Source organism: Oreochromis aureus, linkage group 7, assembly GCF_013358895.1.
Source record: "Oreochromis aureus strain Israel breed Guangdong linkage group 7, ZZ_aureus, whole genome shotgun sequence".
In the NCBI taxonomy this organism is placed as follows: domain Eukaryota; kingdom Metazoa; phylum Chordata; class Actinopteri; order Cichliformes; family Cichlidae; genus Oreochromis; species Oreochromis aureus.
In genome coordinates, this window is record NC_052948.1 from 3,486,542 (window position 1) to 3,504,813 (window position 18,272).

The 18,272-nt window shown below is 41.2% G+C and overlaps 1 protein-coding gene across 5 annotated transcripts in view; it reads left to right on the top strand.

The window, feature by feature from the left end:
- tspan9a (tetraspanin 9a) overlaps positions 1-18,272 on the top strand; it is a 176,660-nt gene that overhangs the window by 44,351 nt on the left and 114,037 nt on the right. For 4 of the 5 annotated variants that reach the window (XM_039614851.1, XM_039614853.1, XM_039614852.1 and 1 more), the window contains exon 2: positions 6,591-6,658. The exons of the other annotated variant lie outside the window; for it this stretch is intronic. The gene's annotated coding sequence lies outside the window, so the exon portion shown is untranslated. The remainder of the gene's footprint in view (positions 1-6,590; positions 6,659-18,272) is intronic. 5 annotated transcript variants of the gene reach the window in all.

Genomic DNA, 18,272 nt, shown 5'->3' on the forward strand with positions numbered 1-18,272 from the left:
TGTGCAGAATATACACTGTTCTCTGATGAAACTCGGGTCTTTGTGAGATCATGTTAGGAGGCTCTTGGCTTGCAGCTGCCAAACTGAATGGGGACTGCCCAGTTGGGTGATTTACGCCTTTGGTGTCAGGTTGTCAAGCGTTAACGCTTTCAGAACCGTGGACAGCTCCAGCCAGTTGAAAGGAACGATCGAAGGTTCCACCATTCCTTCCCAACTGATGAAACGACAGACACAGGATATTTTCATACGCCAGGACTGACTGTAGTTATGGAGCATTAATCAGCATGCATCTTTTATGTTGACGTTCTAGTGCGAGATTCAGATTTCATAACACATTCAGAATAAAGAACATTCACAGCTATCTCTGAATTTTCTTCAAGTGGAGGAGCCTTAAGGGAACAACCATGTGAAGCGCAGACATCACGCTCAGCAGATGCATCTCAGCAGACACCATTATGATTTTTTTTTTAAAGCCAGTCAGAGATGGAGATGGCTCGACTCCCTCTATTTTGGCTTCTTTTCATGGTTCTTCCTACTGCCGTTGAGGAACTCTGGAGCCTGACAGTGAAAGTGAGAGAAATGGTGTCATCACAGAACAGATTTATTTCCTTGTTGACTCTGGTGAAAAACAGGTGCAGGGATACCAGCTTAGTTTTTCAGGAAAGGTGCCTGCAAGGCACAACAGATGATGCTTTGTCGGTGACTCATGGTTATAGCAGGTGCAGGATTTTCTATGGGCATTGCAAGTGGCGGACATATGGCTTTCAGATTTGTTTATTGAGGAAAAGAACTGTTGATGAAGTTATAAACTTATTATAAAGTTCTAGTGCTCCCCACGGGGAGTCAGGAGAACCAGGAAAATAACCCAAGAATAACAGAGCTGACACTTCTGGCTTTTGCCTGCCATGGACCAGTGTTGAAGGAGTCCAGCGGAGCATTGTAACCGTTCAAGTTGCTCTTATATATCCTTGCTATGAAGGTTTGCAGTTACCAAAGTGGTTGCTACGTAGACGAATGAGAACAGAACTGGCCTACAGAATGAATGATAGCCTGAGTTGGGCATTACTGAAGGAGGCTTTGCAGTGAGGTTCTGACAAGAGGACGTAGCTCATCTACCAGAGGACTGGTATACATTATGCACATTACTTTATGTGTTTATCTTTGTGTCTTCACTTTTTGACTGCTTGATAAATGAAGAAAAATATGTGTACATACACTTGAACTGGGCCTAAGTGGGCCACAATGGGGAACTTTATTAATAGGATAAGTGAAACGGGGACAGCTTTTAGCTGCAGCCTATACAAAACAGAACAAGAACAACACATTCTGACACTGTCTAAACAAAAATATAGTTTTTATAGGTTTTTTAGGTTTAAGAAGAGAGCGTTGTTTCACGGCAGATGAATCAATTGGTTTGCCTCCATGGCCACGGATCAAAAAAAGGAAAAATCAGAAGCTCTGAGCACATAAGTAGCTCTTGCTGTCTTGATGATAAAGCAAAACCTTGCTGCGGGGTGTATGGGTCAGCCTTAATGTTCGGAGACTGGTTTTGTTTTTTCTCACAAAAAGAACCTAACTATTGATAATCACAGCGAGCCTAAGGGTCTTCTTCCAGTATTTCCCTCTTCTTCTAACTGGTGTTAATGCTTTGCGTGTCATGTTTTCCAATGAAGCACTGCATTTCATCTGGAAACTTTTAAAAAAAACTGTAGTTTTGTCTTATACAAGGAAACTTTTAGGAAAGTAAGAAAGGAAAGGAATTTTTATTCCTTATAAATATATCTGTGAAATATATATTTGCTGACTCAAGTACACATGCAAACCTCTTGCTTTTGTGCTTTTTTGTTAGGGAGAAATGTAAAACTACAACCTTTTTAAAGGTTTAATTGAATTTTAATCAAACCTTGTTTGGCCTCGTCCTTCTCAGTCCTAGACTTTTTAAAGGAGTGTGTGTGCAAACATAAACACACAGAGATCACGCTGACCAGATATATTATGTAAGTTTGGCAGTAGCTCATACTTCATATCAGCTCAATTTGTGGCCCATTCTACAGTCATCTCTTTGAAGCCTGAGTGGTAAAGTGGCGTAGCTGTGGCAGTAATTTGCCCACCCATGCTGCTGTGTGTTCAACTGTGAGGCTTTTACGTATAAATGATGCCGTGTTAGTTGACAGTCTGGCTGATGGGATGGAGCCGAGCTGTCATAACTCTTCTTTACCAGCACATCATGAACCTTGGCAAACAGCTGACCTCTAAGGCTCTTCCTGCCTGTGAGAGCATACTCTTAGTGTGTGGTGTGCACGGGTTGTGCTGTGTCGAAGGCGGCATCGTTATGAATACGGAAAGAAAGTGTAGCGGCGGTCTGGTCATTGTCATTCAAATTGCCTATTAAAGAACAGCTGATAAATGATGACTCAGAGTAAAGTAATGAACAATTGAAGGAGACACCTGCTCCCCTCAAAGGTGAAAACAAAACGGAAATTTGACATGTTATCAGCAAGCTAAATGGAAACCAGTTAATTAGAGTTAAACTTATTTTCCTGTATCTTTCATTTTCAGTTAAAGATGTGCTCTGCAGACCTGTGTTGACAGCATTTTTCACTACTAGTTACTGTACAAAATAATTGCATGGTTAAAGCTGTCTATTGAATTCCATCCAGCCTCTTATAATTCAGCTTCTGCAGGAATCTCCAGGCGTGTATCTCATCACTCAGCAATGCCACACACTTTGGCTCCCCTCCAGTGACTACAGTTCTACTGCAACCCCCCTGACTTAACTTTCACATACATCAAGCCGCAATCAGAACTTGGCTGAGCCACCCAATGTGTTGAATTACACAGCACTTCCTTGTGATAAGTCCTCTAAGCCTTAGTGATGCAGATTTCTGATTGAAATATGTACTGTTCAGTACAGAACAAGAACTGCAGAGTAAGGTCGGGCTGTATGCTTCAGCCCAACACCCTTCTTGTGTTCCATTTTTGCATCCTTTAGTAGCCAAAGATTTGTGTGCTTTTGTCATTGTCTTATGGCTGTCTCTGGTTTTTCATATATTCAAGCTGCAATTCCATTGCAAGGGATCTATTTTGGATCCTTTTCAGCATTCCTGTGTGGTTGTGTCATGGCCCATCCTGCTGTGACCAACGGCATGAAAAGGCACAACCGAGGCAAGACCATTGTAAAAAGAGTCTGAGCGTCCGACCTTACTGAAGCAGCTGTCAAGGATTTGGAAAGTAAAGTTTTCTCTCGTACAGTGTTATAGAGGAGGATTATGCCAGACCAGCACTTATTATGGACGGGGTTCAGCCTGAGAAACTTTTTCTAGGAAGAAAATAGAGTGAGGGAATGATGGAGGAAGGCGAGTGAGCTAAAGAGAGAGATATGGAAGGACAGCTGTTAGGGGCACACATCCTATAGAGGGGGGAAAAAATGTGTGTGTTTGTGTTGGGGGATCATGCAGGGAGGTGAGACACTGGTAAGACTTGAGCCTCAAGGCTTAGCTGAAGCCCTCAATAGCCTGTCAGCCCTGCAAATGAAGGAGCAATACCTTCATCTTCCCCGGATGTGCAGGGTTCCACATCTTGTCATTTTGATTTTGCTGTCCCAAAGTGAACCTATGCATGGAGCAGAGATTAAATGCTGTTATGTCTCAATTTATGCATTTAGAAAAAATGGATGAACATTTTTGTGCTGCATGCTCTTCATAATTCTTACTGGGTGTTAAATGTAGGATGGCATGATCCATTGAAACACAATTTAACCCACAAAAGAGCTGAAATGGACCACTTCAAACTAAATTTAAATTTTGTCAGCCTGTCGCCCAGTTTTGTGACTGTTTGAATTGTTTTTAAAAATACCTCTACGCAGCGTGTAACTTTAGACTTGTCCACCAGTGTTGCATTACCTAACCACTAGTCTTCCTTAGTGGGAGCAAAGCCATTCACAGCTGACTCGCCGATTTGTGCCAGCGCTGGCCAACGGTCCCTCAGTCACAGCTGTGTGAGTTCTGAATGCGCCACAGCTGCAGGACTCATGAGACCCATGAGACAAATGATTAGCCATTACCACACACAGCAAAGCAGTGGCTTTCCAACACCTCTCCCCGTGTTTTTTTTAATTCAAAACAATGTTGTTTGGGTTTGTGATCCTCACTGCAAGGCCAAATATCGTCCTCCCAGTCGGAGATCCTAAACTGAACTTAAAGTGTTGTTCTTGATCTGTCTCAGCAGACAGAGAGCTGTTTGTTAGAATACCAGGGTCACTTTTTGTTCCTTGTCTGATCTTGAGGAATTTTGTCTAAATGCTGTGAAAGGGCTATCTGTGTCCACAGTGGTGATACGGTATGTCGTGTACTGCATGTTTTACAAGCTAATCTTCTTCCTTAGCAATTGCTGGAAGGATACACATCTTGCATATTCACTTGTATTCACATGCTGCATACATACACAAACACTGTAAAGGGCCACAGATGGTAAATATAACTCACAGGGTGACTGATCACATTTCAAGCCAAATTACACTCTGTTTATAGCTATAGGAACATAACTAACTTTGCTGTACGATCTCTGATGACCACAAACCAACATCTATCTCCTGAGCGTGACTCACTGGAGGAATGCTCTTCGAGTTTTATACTAAATGAATGTTGACAGCGTTCCTGTTTTTCTTTGGTTTTTTTCCATGGCTGATCTTTAAAGTTGCTTGTCCAGTTGGCTGTCCACAGTCCCCCGGGAAGAGGAAGGAGACAGGCTTATAATGATGAGGAGTAATGGTGGAACATAATTATATTTGTTATTTGCGTCACTGGAACCCTAATTAATTCAACTCACTAATGGGAGGAACAAAACTGTCTGTTTTTGTGAGCTGCATTGCTCTTTGGGTTGTTCTGCGTTAATTCTTTACAGCAGTATGTACATTCAGTTTTGTTATCTGACTGGTTTCTTATCCTTTCTCCGTCCTGATGCCGCAGTAACATATTAACGTTATGCTTATTCCTCTGTCACCACTTGACTTCTTTGTGTTCTTTTCTACTGTTCTGCCTTCCCACTCAGCCTCACAGTGCTTTTCACTCTCTGCCTGACCTTAGGCCTTTTGACATTGTATCTTTCAACAGAAATTGACAACCCTGAAGTCGGTCCATTCAGTCTTGTCCTTGCCTTGAAATCTTTAATTCAATAAATGTGCTGAAATAAATAATAGGCTCAGAAAAGCACTGTCGTAACGATATACTGTAGATTCCATTCCAAATAGTTTTTAAGTATGTCTAACCCCGAAATAATATGTGGATATTAAGTCTGATTAATAGGGCTTTGTTACAAAGGCTATCAGCTCTGTGTGGCCAAGCAGTATATGAACAGTGTCCATAAATGTATTGTAACCTAGACATGTCACAAAAACTACATTGGATGCTTTGATTAAATTATTCCAAAAACAAATGCAATTAGTATGTCAATATAGGATATCTTAAATGTGATAATATCATAGTAATAGAAGTACACGCACCAAAGAACTGAAAATAAAGAAAGTCGTTGCTTACGTCTTACTTAAAGCTAATGCTGTTTCTCATGTTGCTTTTTTCATGTATTTATTTCCTTAGTCCAAACTATCTAACCACTGAAAAGCTGCTTGTTAAGGAATGAATTTATCTCCAGACTACAGTACCCACATGTTTAACGTGCAGCTTTCAAACCAAGTCTATTTGGACTGAGATAAAACTCAAACTATCCTTACAATTTGTGTCTGTGTGTTTGTCTTGTAGAAAGCACGGCATTGCATTGGCAATAGCCAGGGTCATTGTCCTTCAACAAGCTTATGCAGTAGTTTTTACGCCATACAGAGGGAAACTTTGGCTGCCATTCTTCAAAAAAATGGAAATGAAAATAGCAGCCCTGCCCCCGTAAGTCATCCTGTGGGAAGAAAAGTGACCCCTCTTGTTTGAGATTGATGCGCTAAATCAGATTGCAGATGCCTCCTGCTCCTCTTACCTGAAGGTGCTCACAGAGAAGCATCATTCACACTGGAGTGCGAGCGCTTTGATATTCTGTGTACCTTCCTTTGGCTTTTCAGCTTTGTGCGCGTGTGTGTTTTTTGTGTTTGATCTCAGTAGTGTGGTGGACAAACATAACGCTGAAAGGTGGATGCAGTAGTTGCGTACGTATAACACGACCAGGCACATTTACTTTTAAGACTTGTCCACCCACCTTGACATGCTTCTCCCATTTAGGTTGAGGTTCAGATTGAGAAACTGTGTTCTGTTAGGTCTTTCAAGGTCACCCGCCTAGGGCTTTATTGTTTTAAGTGAGTCTTAGGCCAGCTGGTCCGCTATTCTATAAAATCACGGAGCAACAACTGTGTGCTCCTGAGTAACCTGCTGTAAACACACTCTCCCTGAGGTTGTGTTGTCAACCCTCTTCAGATTTAATAACAACTCCAGGCTGGTTAGGCAGATGCAAGAAAAGGTTTTTCCTTTTCTTTTTTTTGAATGAGTTTGTTTCCATGGGACATTTCAATGTATTGGCTTGAGTAAAAACGAGGTAAGGAATACAAACCTGACTCACTCAGTATTTTTTTTTTTATTTTTTTTTTTTTACAGCTATTTGACCTGCCCAGCCAGCAGCACAGTCTGTCTCCTTTCCTAATTCGCACCCCCTCCTCGGAAAGGTAAGATTTCCTTTTTCACCTGTAACACCTCTCTTCCATCTGCTACCACAGTCTGTTAAACTCACAGCAAAATAAAATGTAGAGCTTCTAATTTCCGAGGTGGTTTCAGTAGCTCGCCTCCTTCAGCGTCTCCTGTGTAATATTCTGTTTATTCAACAAAGACTTTGAAGCTTTTACCTCACAATAAATCTGCATTTCTTAAATGTCATCAACTCCATGCCCAGAGCTGATTACAATCCAGATGTAACAACAAGGCTGATAATCTTTTCCAGCTTACAGTAGAAACTGAAAGTCGTGAGGTTGAATCTGTCTATGTGTAACTGAAGGGGCCACACTGATAACTCCCTACTGCACCTTGCTTCAAAGAGAATCCCAGCTTAAAGGGGCTAACTAAAATTAGCCAGGCAACAGATAACCTGTGCCTTGAGATCAAAGAGAGGCTGAACTGTCAGGCTCTTTGGCGGCGCCTGTGGTGGCAAAGCTTTAAAAGGAGGAATGCAGAGTGATAGAGACACAGAGATGGGCAGAAAGTGAAGTAGGCTCCAGAGCTATTCATGCAAGAGGATGAGTGTTCAGGAGATCCAGTATCGACATGTAACGTTCCACAGCAGGAGATCGTTCATGGAGGTTTTTGGACTGAAGGGTCAAGGTTTTGTGGCTTGCACATCACGCTCTTCTCAGACAGTGCATCTGCTACCCAGAAGCCTGAGCATCCTGGCTTTGCATTCAGCAGGGTCTTTGATCACATGTGTTTATATGTTTGTAACTATTGAGTGGGAGACAGCTTTATTCTAGAGTCATGCTGCTCTGTACTCTGCCACGTCCTCAGATTGTTTCTGGAAGCGTTTCCACTACCAGGAGGATGTGTATATATTTCATAGAACTAACATCCATTACTATTGTATTGTATATACAGGAGACTGTGTGTGTGTGTGTCTGTGTGTGTGTGAGAGAGAGAGAGCGAGAGAGACTGAATGATGTACCCTGCAGCTAGCAGATCATTAAGTTACATCAATGGATAAGGACAGCACATCTTACAACCTGCCATCCTGAGGGGATCTAGTCCTTTGGTTCCCTATGAGTACTAGTGGGTTTGCACCTTAGTTAACACATTGGAGTAGTGTTGCGCACGCGTACGTGTATGTGTGTGTGTGAGGAGTGTTATTGTTAGCCTCCTTGTTCTTCTCATTGGAACATACTGACTTGATATTCTGCCTGTCAACCATTTACATATTTATTTTCCATAGTCAAAGAGCGCCACATGCACCAGTGGCCACCGGAGACCTTATGTCTTTAATTGGCTATTGATTGACTCTGCTGTGGTAGTGGAAGACAATATATCACAACGAGGTTGAGCGAGTGGGAGTTAGCAGACAAGTTGAGTGTGGAGGTGATGGTGCTACTCTGACTGTCAAATGTGTGACTGCATTATTTATACGTCTCTCATATTTATTTATATAGTAAGGATCGGTGATGCAATGCACAATAGAAAGATGGAAATACAGACTCCCTCTTGGACACAGTTTATTTGCATAGGTCGGTGTACATTGGTTCTGTTTAGAAGAATGGAGTACGTGAGCAGAGTCACTGTATATATTCAGAAAGGATGAGATTTTCGTTTAATTCACTGAAAGCCTCCATTTGATATGAAATGGGTTCGTCATCAACATTCTTCACTGTCAGAATAAATCGTGATTATTTTTTATGTATGTGCAACTGTTTGTATGTGTGTGCTTGTGTTTCATGTTATATTGTAACACACTTTCAATGCGATATAATGATCCACTCTGTTACACGAATGTAAATGGGAAAACTGCAAATGAGAACTTTGCTTTAGTTTTCACCCGACAGCTGATATTACACGGCCTTCACTTTCACTTTCACACGCTTTCACTGCAATTCTGCATTAAAGCCCATTAGAATAATAGCAAGGCTGAGTGAGTTCTAATTTTTCTGGTCATTTATGCTCGAGTGCAGCCAGATCTGGAACCTAATCACAGGCTTGCAAAAGAAAAAAAAGAAAGAAAAACTGCAAAAAGAAAAAAAATCCTAAAACTTTTCAATTCAATTTTAGTGACATAAATACACAAACTAATGCTAACCTGAGATTAAGATTCAATGTTTATGTGCTAATGTTATAATGATGATTACATATGTAATGCACATTAAAGCTGGTATATAGACAACAAAGTCCATATTATGGCTCCAGTACCTTGTCACGGGAGACGTTGACCAATTGCAGATCTTTTCAAACCAGAACAGGACTCTTTGTTTTCAAATTCTGGTATTTTCCACTTCAAGATTTCTGCGTAAGTGAGCTTTACACCACATGCCCCCCACTTGTAGAGCTTTACCAAAAAGGTAAATGGCACTAGAGCATAAGGTTTCAGTCATTATTCAAGTTACAGTGTCTGTTCCAAATAAAAACTATTTTCGACTCCCACCTTGTCAAAAGGACTCCGGCATGTTTTGATTTGGCAAAGTTTGACACTGGATGCCCTTCCTGACACAGCCCCAGAGGGATTTGTGTCTCTGGCTGGATGTGAACCAGCCACCTATCACTTGCTAAGCAAATGTGTAAACCTCTATACTAAGATGTCATTCACAAAGGTTAAAGAGCCAACCTGTCACATAAACAGATACACCATTTTCCTGATTGTTTCTCCATCCGGTTTACTTTGTTTGGCTGGTTTGTCTATCCAGACTGCTTAATATAACCACCCAACAGAGCCATGGGAATCTGTGAGCAAAATTCCATGGCTCTGTCATCCTGCAGCCATGCTGCTCCTGTAGGCCAGGAACTGCATCCTAGGAATGTCCCCTCCTGCTGTGTTGCAAACATCCAGGTCCTGTTCCTGCAAATGCCAGCCGATTCAAACAGGCTTTGATGCTATCCTTGCACGTGAATGCTTGTGTGGGGCGAGTGTGTGTGTACATTGCTCTGTGAATGCTGACAGGCTGCCAGCTTGGGTATTGATCTGCAGCCGTTCCGGCTGGGGCCCAAAGGCCAGGCCGTATCATCTGTCAGTCACTGAGAAGGGCATTACAGCCGTACTGATCTTAGATCACAAATCCCACTCAAAGATAGAGAGGAGAAGGGGGTGGTGATGGCGGTGGGTGAGACAGTGAGAGAAGAAAGACAGAAAGAGGGTAAAATTGTGATATAAGAGATATGAAAGTTACTGTGTGTGTGTCTGTTGCCATTTCTGCAGCTATGTTCTCCTGTGTTAAGGCTGCCCTCAATTCACTCCTCCACAGTCTTTGTTGATTGAGACAAACAGATCCTCTTTAAGGACCCGTGGGTGAAGACAAGCCTAAGCTCCTGACCTTTTCACCTTCGTGACCACCCACATGCTTTATCCATCCACACGCACATTTTGTCGCTGTCTCACCAAAGTGGCAGCACAATTACACAGTGCTCAGAGCGCAGCGCTGATACACTTTGACTAATTTACATGCACTTCAATAGCCACGTATACACATAATACACATTTACTTATTGCCCCAGGGACAAATAATAAACCATAATTATGTGTGGAAGATATCACAGCTCTGTTCATAATGGCTGTAAAATTACTTCAAAGGTTACAATATCAGTTGAGAGATAAGGATGTGTATTAAGCTCATTTTTGTGTCTTTGTCTTTCGTAAGACTTTAAGTCCTTGTGCTGTTTTGATCTTTTCCTAAATTCTGTTTTCTGTGGCTCCCTCCGTGTTATTGTGTTCACTTGCCGCTGGTATAAAATCTATCCATTATAATCATGACTCGGATTATTTTTGATTTTAAGTTGTCTGAAAGGCACCGAGCCCTGTGTGGGTTTTGTTTTGTAAGAGATAGACATCGCTGATTGTATTGACGAAATCCAAGGTCGCCACAACCAGTCTTGCGTGACTCCGCTCCGCCGTGCTCCTTCACGGTGATTATTCCATTACTCTAAATCTTCTAAATCTGTTCCCACCACACATTTAGCACGCTGATGGGTCTCTGTGTGCCTTCAGTTTAAACGTTTCATGACACCAGCCTAAGAGTGTGGGAGCCACTGCAACTCGTAAAGCAGGAGTGCCGATAATGGATAGACAGAGGCCCATTTGTATTTGTTTATCTGTTACCTTTTTATCCCTTTTAATGGATAAATGACCTGTCTCTGCACCGTCATTGTGCATTTTGTGCTGGGCTCAGCTGATGAATGTAAATCAGTGTTTAAAGGAGGAATGTTGATCTCTTTGCACAGTCACTTAAATTTTGGTAAGCTGTTCTGTGGCTGCATTACAAGAGATACTAGTTCCATTTTAGCTGGCACATTATTCTTAATGAAGTAAAGCTTTTTCTAGAAATCACTGTGTTTAAAATTTAATTAGTTGGCAGGTCAATTTTATTCCAAACTATAAAACGTTCAAGAAATTCGATCCGTTCGGCACTGCTGAAATTTCAGCAAACAGTCATCATGTTGTAGAAACCTTAACTGTAATGCCTTTTAGTGTTGTGATATCAATTATGAACTAACCTATCCCAAAATGTCAATACATGCCCAAACTGGCCTCTTGGAAAGTGACATTTATCAGGTGCCTCTGTGGTGTGACATCAACTTTGAGCTGACTAAATATTTAAAGGTGGTTTGATGAAGAGCTGATAGGGTTTAAATCCATCCATCCCTCCATCCCTCCATCCATCCATCCATCCATCCATCCATCCATCCATCCATCCATCCATCCATCCATCCATCCATCCATCCATCCATCCATCCATCCATCCATCCATCCATCCATCCATCCATCCATCCATCCATCCATCCATCCATCCATCCATCCATCCCTCATTATCCAGTTCAGGGTTGTGGGGGGACTGTGCCTATCCCAGTTCCCATCAGGTGAGAAGTACGCCCTGGACAGTTGGCCAGTCTGTCTCTGGGTTGACAAGACTTTAAATTCAGCTGTTTTTAGTCCTATTGCCACAGATTTATCAAACACCTATGCAGTCTTCCTTTGCAAACATTTATGAAGGAATGTTTTTCCTGAAGAGCTCCCTAAATTCGAGTGTGCTGTCAGTTCATGAAATGTCTTCCCTCCTACTGTAGATATTCTACAGTCAAGTGTAAGCGGCATCATTGCAAAGTGGAAGTGTTTAAGAAACACAGAAAAGTCAAAGACCACACAAAGTTATAGTACTGAGACACTGGCTGCTAAGACACATAGTATGAGAAATTTGCCAACAGTCTGCTGACTCAGTAAGTGCAGAATCTCAAACCTCCTGTGGCCTTAACATCAGCTCAGAACTGTGCGGCAAGCTTCAAAGCACGGCTGAACGGCTCCCGTAGATGTCATATGAAGGTGACCCACCACTTTTGTCTGTACGCTGTGTTTTTTTGGTGCATTCCTGTTATATTTTTTTCCCCCCTAACGTGGAAGGTGGTGAACAAAACTAACGAAGGATCCGTTTAACTTTAGTTCAGTTTTGGAAGATTAAGGTGTTTTGCATGACTCATTGTTTTCCATTTCTCATGTAAATGATTTTTCAAGTGATGGATGTGGCTGTATACTGTAATTCAATATATTCCTACTGTATGTGCCATCCTAATAACACTTCATGAGACAACTGAATGTGCATTAGCCTGCATGCCTATAATCACATGCAGTTTGTATTTTATATTCTTTGCACCTACTTCAGTTTACATATCATCTCGTGGCAGTCTATAATTCTTGTTTCCTGCTGTTCTACCTAATCATCTAATTAGGTGTAATAAAGAATGTGCTGTGTGTCTGCAAAATAATTCTTCCAGATAACATCTGTGCTTTTGCGAAAAAAAAAAAAAAAATAACGAAAGGTCAATTTCTTTTGAAGCATATAACACATTTACACACCGAGTTACTGAATCAAAACCAGCTCTCGCAGGGAGATATCGACTGAAAACAATCCTAAAATGAACTAGAACATTTTGTAAGAGCTTCACTAACCACTGAGGGATCAACAGAGATGACACAAATAGTCTTGTTTGTTACAGACACGCATGAGCATTGATTGAAGAGCACAATATACCTTATAACATTATTTAAAACCCACTGAAGCTTTTTTTGAGGGAGACATCGAACAGAGTGAAATTAAAGATTTTTATTTCTCCATCACCCAGTATGATTTTTATACTTTACCACAATTTGGTTTTATAATGTGCTTGCTCATAAAATGTGTTAAAAAACATGTGGGTTGAATAGAGACCAGTTTTTAGGAGGCATTTCTGAAGCAATTAGTCGAGCAACATCTTGATACAGAAGCAAGCAGATCAACCCATTAGTAAAAAAAATCACAAAAGCAAGTGCTTGAAACAAGCTAATTAAAATTTAAAGTAAAAAAGTGAAAATCTCTCATCTTGGTTTTATCCCACTTCTCTTAAGCAAAATATATCTCAAGACCAAATCTATCAAGTATATTCAGAGCTAGGCAACTGAGAGATTATAACTGGAAACCTAATTAGTTGCAGTTGATATAACATCAGCTCGATGTGGAGCTAAAGTCAGTATCAGCATCATGAAGCCCTGTGCAGGAAAAGAAGCGAATGGGGGGGAAAGGAGGCAGTCATCAGATCTTCCAAATGAAACCTTCTCAAAGTCCAACCTGTTCCTCATTTGTCCAAATGTGTGTTGATGTTTTCCGTCCTAATAGACATCGTTAAGAAACAGCGTTTTTTTTAATACTGTAATGATGGCTGCTTATCTACTCGTGTGTTCCTCTGTGTCACATTAAAAGTCCATCTCAATATGGCACAGAGGGCTTTATATGACTTTATATACGACTGTATAGTGCAGTGTAGTAGCTGTGTGTGTTTGTGAAAGAGGAGGAGGGGAAATTTCATGGTGTCCAAACAGATCTGTGTGTCGCATGGTGAGGTGACGGGGCAGTCGCCACGGAGTCTGTGTGTATGTGCGCACGCGCGCGTGTGTGTGTGATGCAGAGTGGTGTTTAATGGCTGGAAGGTTGAGTAAGGATTAATGTGAGATTTCAACCCAATGAGCCAGGGTATTTTTTTTTCTGGGCTTGACAGGCATGGCCTCTGTCAAGGCCTAATGGCATGTGTGTGTATTTGTGTGTGTCTGCTAGAACATGTGACCATTCATCCTTTACAATATGATTCATGTCACTTCTCTGTAAGATGTAGCTGCGGGCCAGTCTACATGAAAAGCTTTTACTCCATGTTCCTTTTCCTTCCTGTTTCCTTTCTGGATTGTCATATCCACCCTAATCCTTTGACAATAGAAACCATATTCATAAATTTATCCTTTTGCTGGCACAAGCATCATCATTGTATCTAAATGTAATATTCAGTTTAGCTGATATGATCTTGTTGATTCTTTTTTATGAAATTCCATCCTGGAGAGAATGTTGACACTGTCCTGATTTGATATGCTGAAATTCTTTTAAACAACGGATTATGTGGTGTTATAGGTCTATGTCTGGTTTAATCTCCCCCTGTTTTGGAACTCTGTGTGTGTGTGTGTGTGTGTGTGTGTGTGTGTGTGTGTGTGTGTGTGTGTGTGTGTGTGTGTGTGTGTGTGTGTGTGTGTGTGTGTGTGTGTGTGTGTGTGTGTGTGTGTTGGGGTAGATTTGGAGCTACCGTGCTCTGAATCCCAGAGGGCTGCGTATAGCACATGCAGATAGGCAGATGGGTTGTTTTTAGTGATCCTGTTGAATATCATCACTAATGCCAGGGATCATCTGAGATCAGTAGTGACCTTTCACCTCAGAACCAGTCTGTGACAAAAGGAGGCTGACCTGGTTACTGTATTAGTTGTATTTATATCAAGTAAGCACATGAAAGTCTATATAACTTGAGTAGAGGACGTCATCGTGAAGTTTCCAAGTCCATATTTAGTATCTATTGAAAGTGTTTTCCATACAAGAAGATTCATAATTAATTTTGTTTTTTAATTATTCTTACTTATTTCATTATATAGTAAAGACATTTATACTTGGGCTGGAAGAAGATTAATGATTACGACAAAAATTTATGGTTAAAGAAAGAAATACAGGAGTCACAGTTATTGCTTGCAGCATCTTTTCAGAGACACATCAGTTGCATATTCACCCATACTGCACAAATTGATGCAAAGATGAATCTGCAGGAGTTGCAAGTTTATAATCTTGAGCAGAAAATCGGTGTTATCCTGAGGCCAAATATGATCCTGATAAATTATGAAAGGAGTCAGCGGCTGAGCTACCCAGAACACGCAAAAACACTCTGTTTGGTATGTCTGCTTCTTGCTAGCTTACAGGTAATTTTTACACAGCTGGTAAATTGGCTATTGAATGTCTACAAATGTGATTTTTAGTTATTTATGTTTTTAATTACTGCAAGAGTAAGGCAACCAAGTCCTTATGCCAAGGCTGGAAATGAGGTTAGTGTTTGGAGGTTGGTGCAGGGCCATCATATAGAATACGGGTGTGTTTCCTCAGGATATAGTATATCCCCGTCTAATGCCTGATATTGGCCTACACAGAGTCACAGACTCTCTTCCAAGTATGACTCGTAGGTGTCTGTCAGGCTCGTTCAGCTGTAGGGATTTTCAGTCTGTTTATGAAAAAGGAGATTATCTTGAGGGAATGTTTGCTTTGTGTCTTCTGTCGCTGCCCATTAGCCGCTGCAGTATATAAACATCTTTATAGTACAGAACATATGAATTATGTTTTGTATGTTTTTACGTCTCTTCTGGCCCCATGAGAGAGAAAACCGTGATGAGGCTAAGGTATGGTGCTTCTTTTGTCTGAAGATCATCTACTACCCAAGCCTTAAGAGGATTACTGCGTTATGACACTGAAGTGGAAGCAAAGTTATCTCCTTCTGACAACAAACCTTCATTCCTCCACATAAGCAGACTACAAGCGCCTATGCATTACTGAGCACATATGTCACAAGAACCCGGTGCTTACAGTTCACCGCAGCCTCACCTTGCCTGTGATGTTTGATTTACGATCCATCTAAACTGATTTCCGTGCTCTGCAATCAGTGCTAGTCATGTGTTTAGCATTCTTTATGGGATATTTTGTTATTTAGATTTACGATGAAGCCACTGTTCCAAAGCCACCGCTCCATCTCTCCAGTGCACAACACATCAAGGTTCTTCTACCTCGTGTGCCTTCTATCACCTCTGCGTTCAGCGTGCACACATACATTTGTTTGTGTTCGTGCAACCTTAGAGAGAAAAGCAGGGAAGCTTTTTAAAGGGATGTTAAAAAAGGGTAGTGCACAAATAAAAATGAAATGAAAAATGAAAGAGGCACGAGAAGGACAACCAGGTGGTGAGTTTGAGACTTTCCTCTAAGTTTTGTGTACATGTCTGTACTCCAAATTGCCACGAGCTGCTACATAAATTGGAATGGAAACCACAGCTGGCCGTGATAAATCCCCTATGATTTCTTTGTGGGAGAAGTTAGGAGGGGGTGATTTTTTTTTAAATCATACATTGCAGTTTTCCAGGTGGACTTATAAGTTTCTACTTTCATGTAACACCACTATTTGGCTCATGGCTTTCAAAAAAAAGGATGGGGTGGGGAGAGGGGAAAAACCCCTGGTATTTCTATAAATAATGGTTTGGTTTCTCCTTGGCAACCTTCGAGGCTGAGCACCTGGCATGTAGCACACCCTAAAGTGTCTTTAGAATTTATCTGGTCCTGCACCCAGCAGTATTCATCACAATGTAAAACACTGTGCCTCTGCAATACATCATAATCGGGCCACAGGGCCACCGTAAATCAAAAGTACAATGCCCTTGACGTCTGCATTTGGCCCATAAAACAGTATTTTTCTCTTCGTGCCCAGTGGATGGTGCGAGATCCTTGCTGACCATCCTGTGTGTGTGTGTGCATGTGTTGATGTGCCATGTCTATATGGGAAGCTATAGGGAGTTTTGAGTGGAGTCCTGGATAATAAGCGCGCATTGTCTGTGTCTACATCCGTCTGAAACCTGACTGAACAGTGATTTATGGTCTCTACCGGCTCAGTGACTTTAGTCCAGATTCGGTGTGGTCTGTGAGCTGTACCCTCAGTTATACTCTTCTATCAGGGTTATTTACATGTCACGGTTTCTGCCAGTATATTTTAAGCCTGGTGGTCTGTTGGGCCTAAGCTGACCTCCCCCATGCCAGGCCTGTGCCCCAGGGATTTTAAATTTTTTAAACTGTTAAGTCAGCTGAGCTATCCAAGTAAAGAACCAGGGAAATATTATGAGCTAACACTGTTTTTTTCCTGCTCAGTTATGTCCACAAATCAAGGTAGGCTAAATCATTCATATCCATATGTAAACAAAGTTAAATATGATTCAGTGCTTTCCTGCCGCTGTAAATATAAACACATTACTTTCATTACTTTCCAACTTTACAAGTTGGAAATGACTCCCTTTCCTCCCTTCACACAGAAGGAGAAAGTGAGCCTATAACAGGCCTCTTCTATCTGTGCCACCACACCACACAGTTAGCACTGTTATAGTGACTGTATAGTGCTAAATGAGTCATGTGCGACATTAAATTCTGCTGCAGCTCTTCTGGCAGAAACCTTTCAGGCGGTCAGATATGTCTGTGATATTTAAATTGACGAGGCACGTGAGCAGATGTGGGCCAAATTCATTTTTGATGCAGGATAAGGGATTCATTTTAGCAGAAGTCTATTGCTGTATTAGCATTTAAGAGTATAGAGAAAATTAATTTAACTTTCAGATTGACTTAACAGCAGGAAAACGATGGTGGTGGTCACATGTGCCTGTGCCTGCAGCACATCTGGGAGCACTTTATTCTCATCTCCTTTAATTTCCTGTTCTGTTGAAATATCTTGACTGAAATTTATAGTTTATGAATTCATGTTTGAGCACAGCAGGGCTTTTACCTTTAAGGAGAGTCAAAGGTTTGGTTCTTTTGCGCCGTTTAACGAAACAGGAAGCATGAGTTAATTTTTAAAAAACACACACAAAACAGAATATTCTCAGTATGCCGTGTCATTTGTATGCTTGCCGAGAGTTTGTTCTCTCTCTGGGGATTACAGAATAACTTCCACTAAACTCCTGTAGTTGTTGTCAGCCTGCTGAATAGCCCACAGAAGTACAAGCAGCTGAAAATCTGCAACAAGCAGAGGGTGCAGGAGCTTTGGCGGTGGATTAAACACAAAGCCTTGGGCACGTGGAATAAACTGCTCTAAATTGATTTGGGCTGTGCTGTTTTTACTGAGAATGTTGCTAATTGCTTTTCATTAATGCAGTTCCATTGCCTATGTACTTGGTGATAGTTCAATAAACCTCTTTTAGACACAATGCTGATTCATTTGCTTAAAAATGCTGTTAGTAGAACCAGTTAAGAGGCTGTGTACGTATTCAGCCGGTATAGCACTTCACTGATTCCAAGGTTGATTGTGCTGTTTTTAGATGGCGTAAATACCCTGTGCTTTAGCAGCAGTATAGAGACATCAGTACAGGCAAAACTAAAAGGGGAAAGCAGCTAGTTCGCAGGGATAGCTGTTCACTAATAATGCTTGGATTTGGATGTCATGAAAGAATGTTTTCAGATTGATTTTCTTTAAGGTTTCTTTGAGAAGGGTTGTTCCAAAGCACCAACATTTAACTTTTAACAATTAAACACAGAT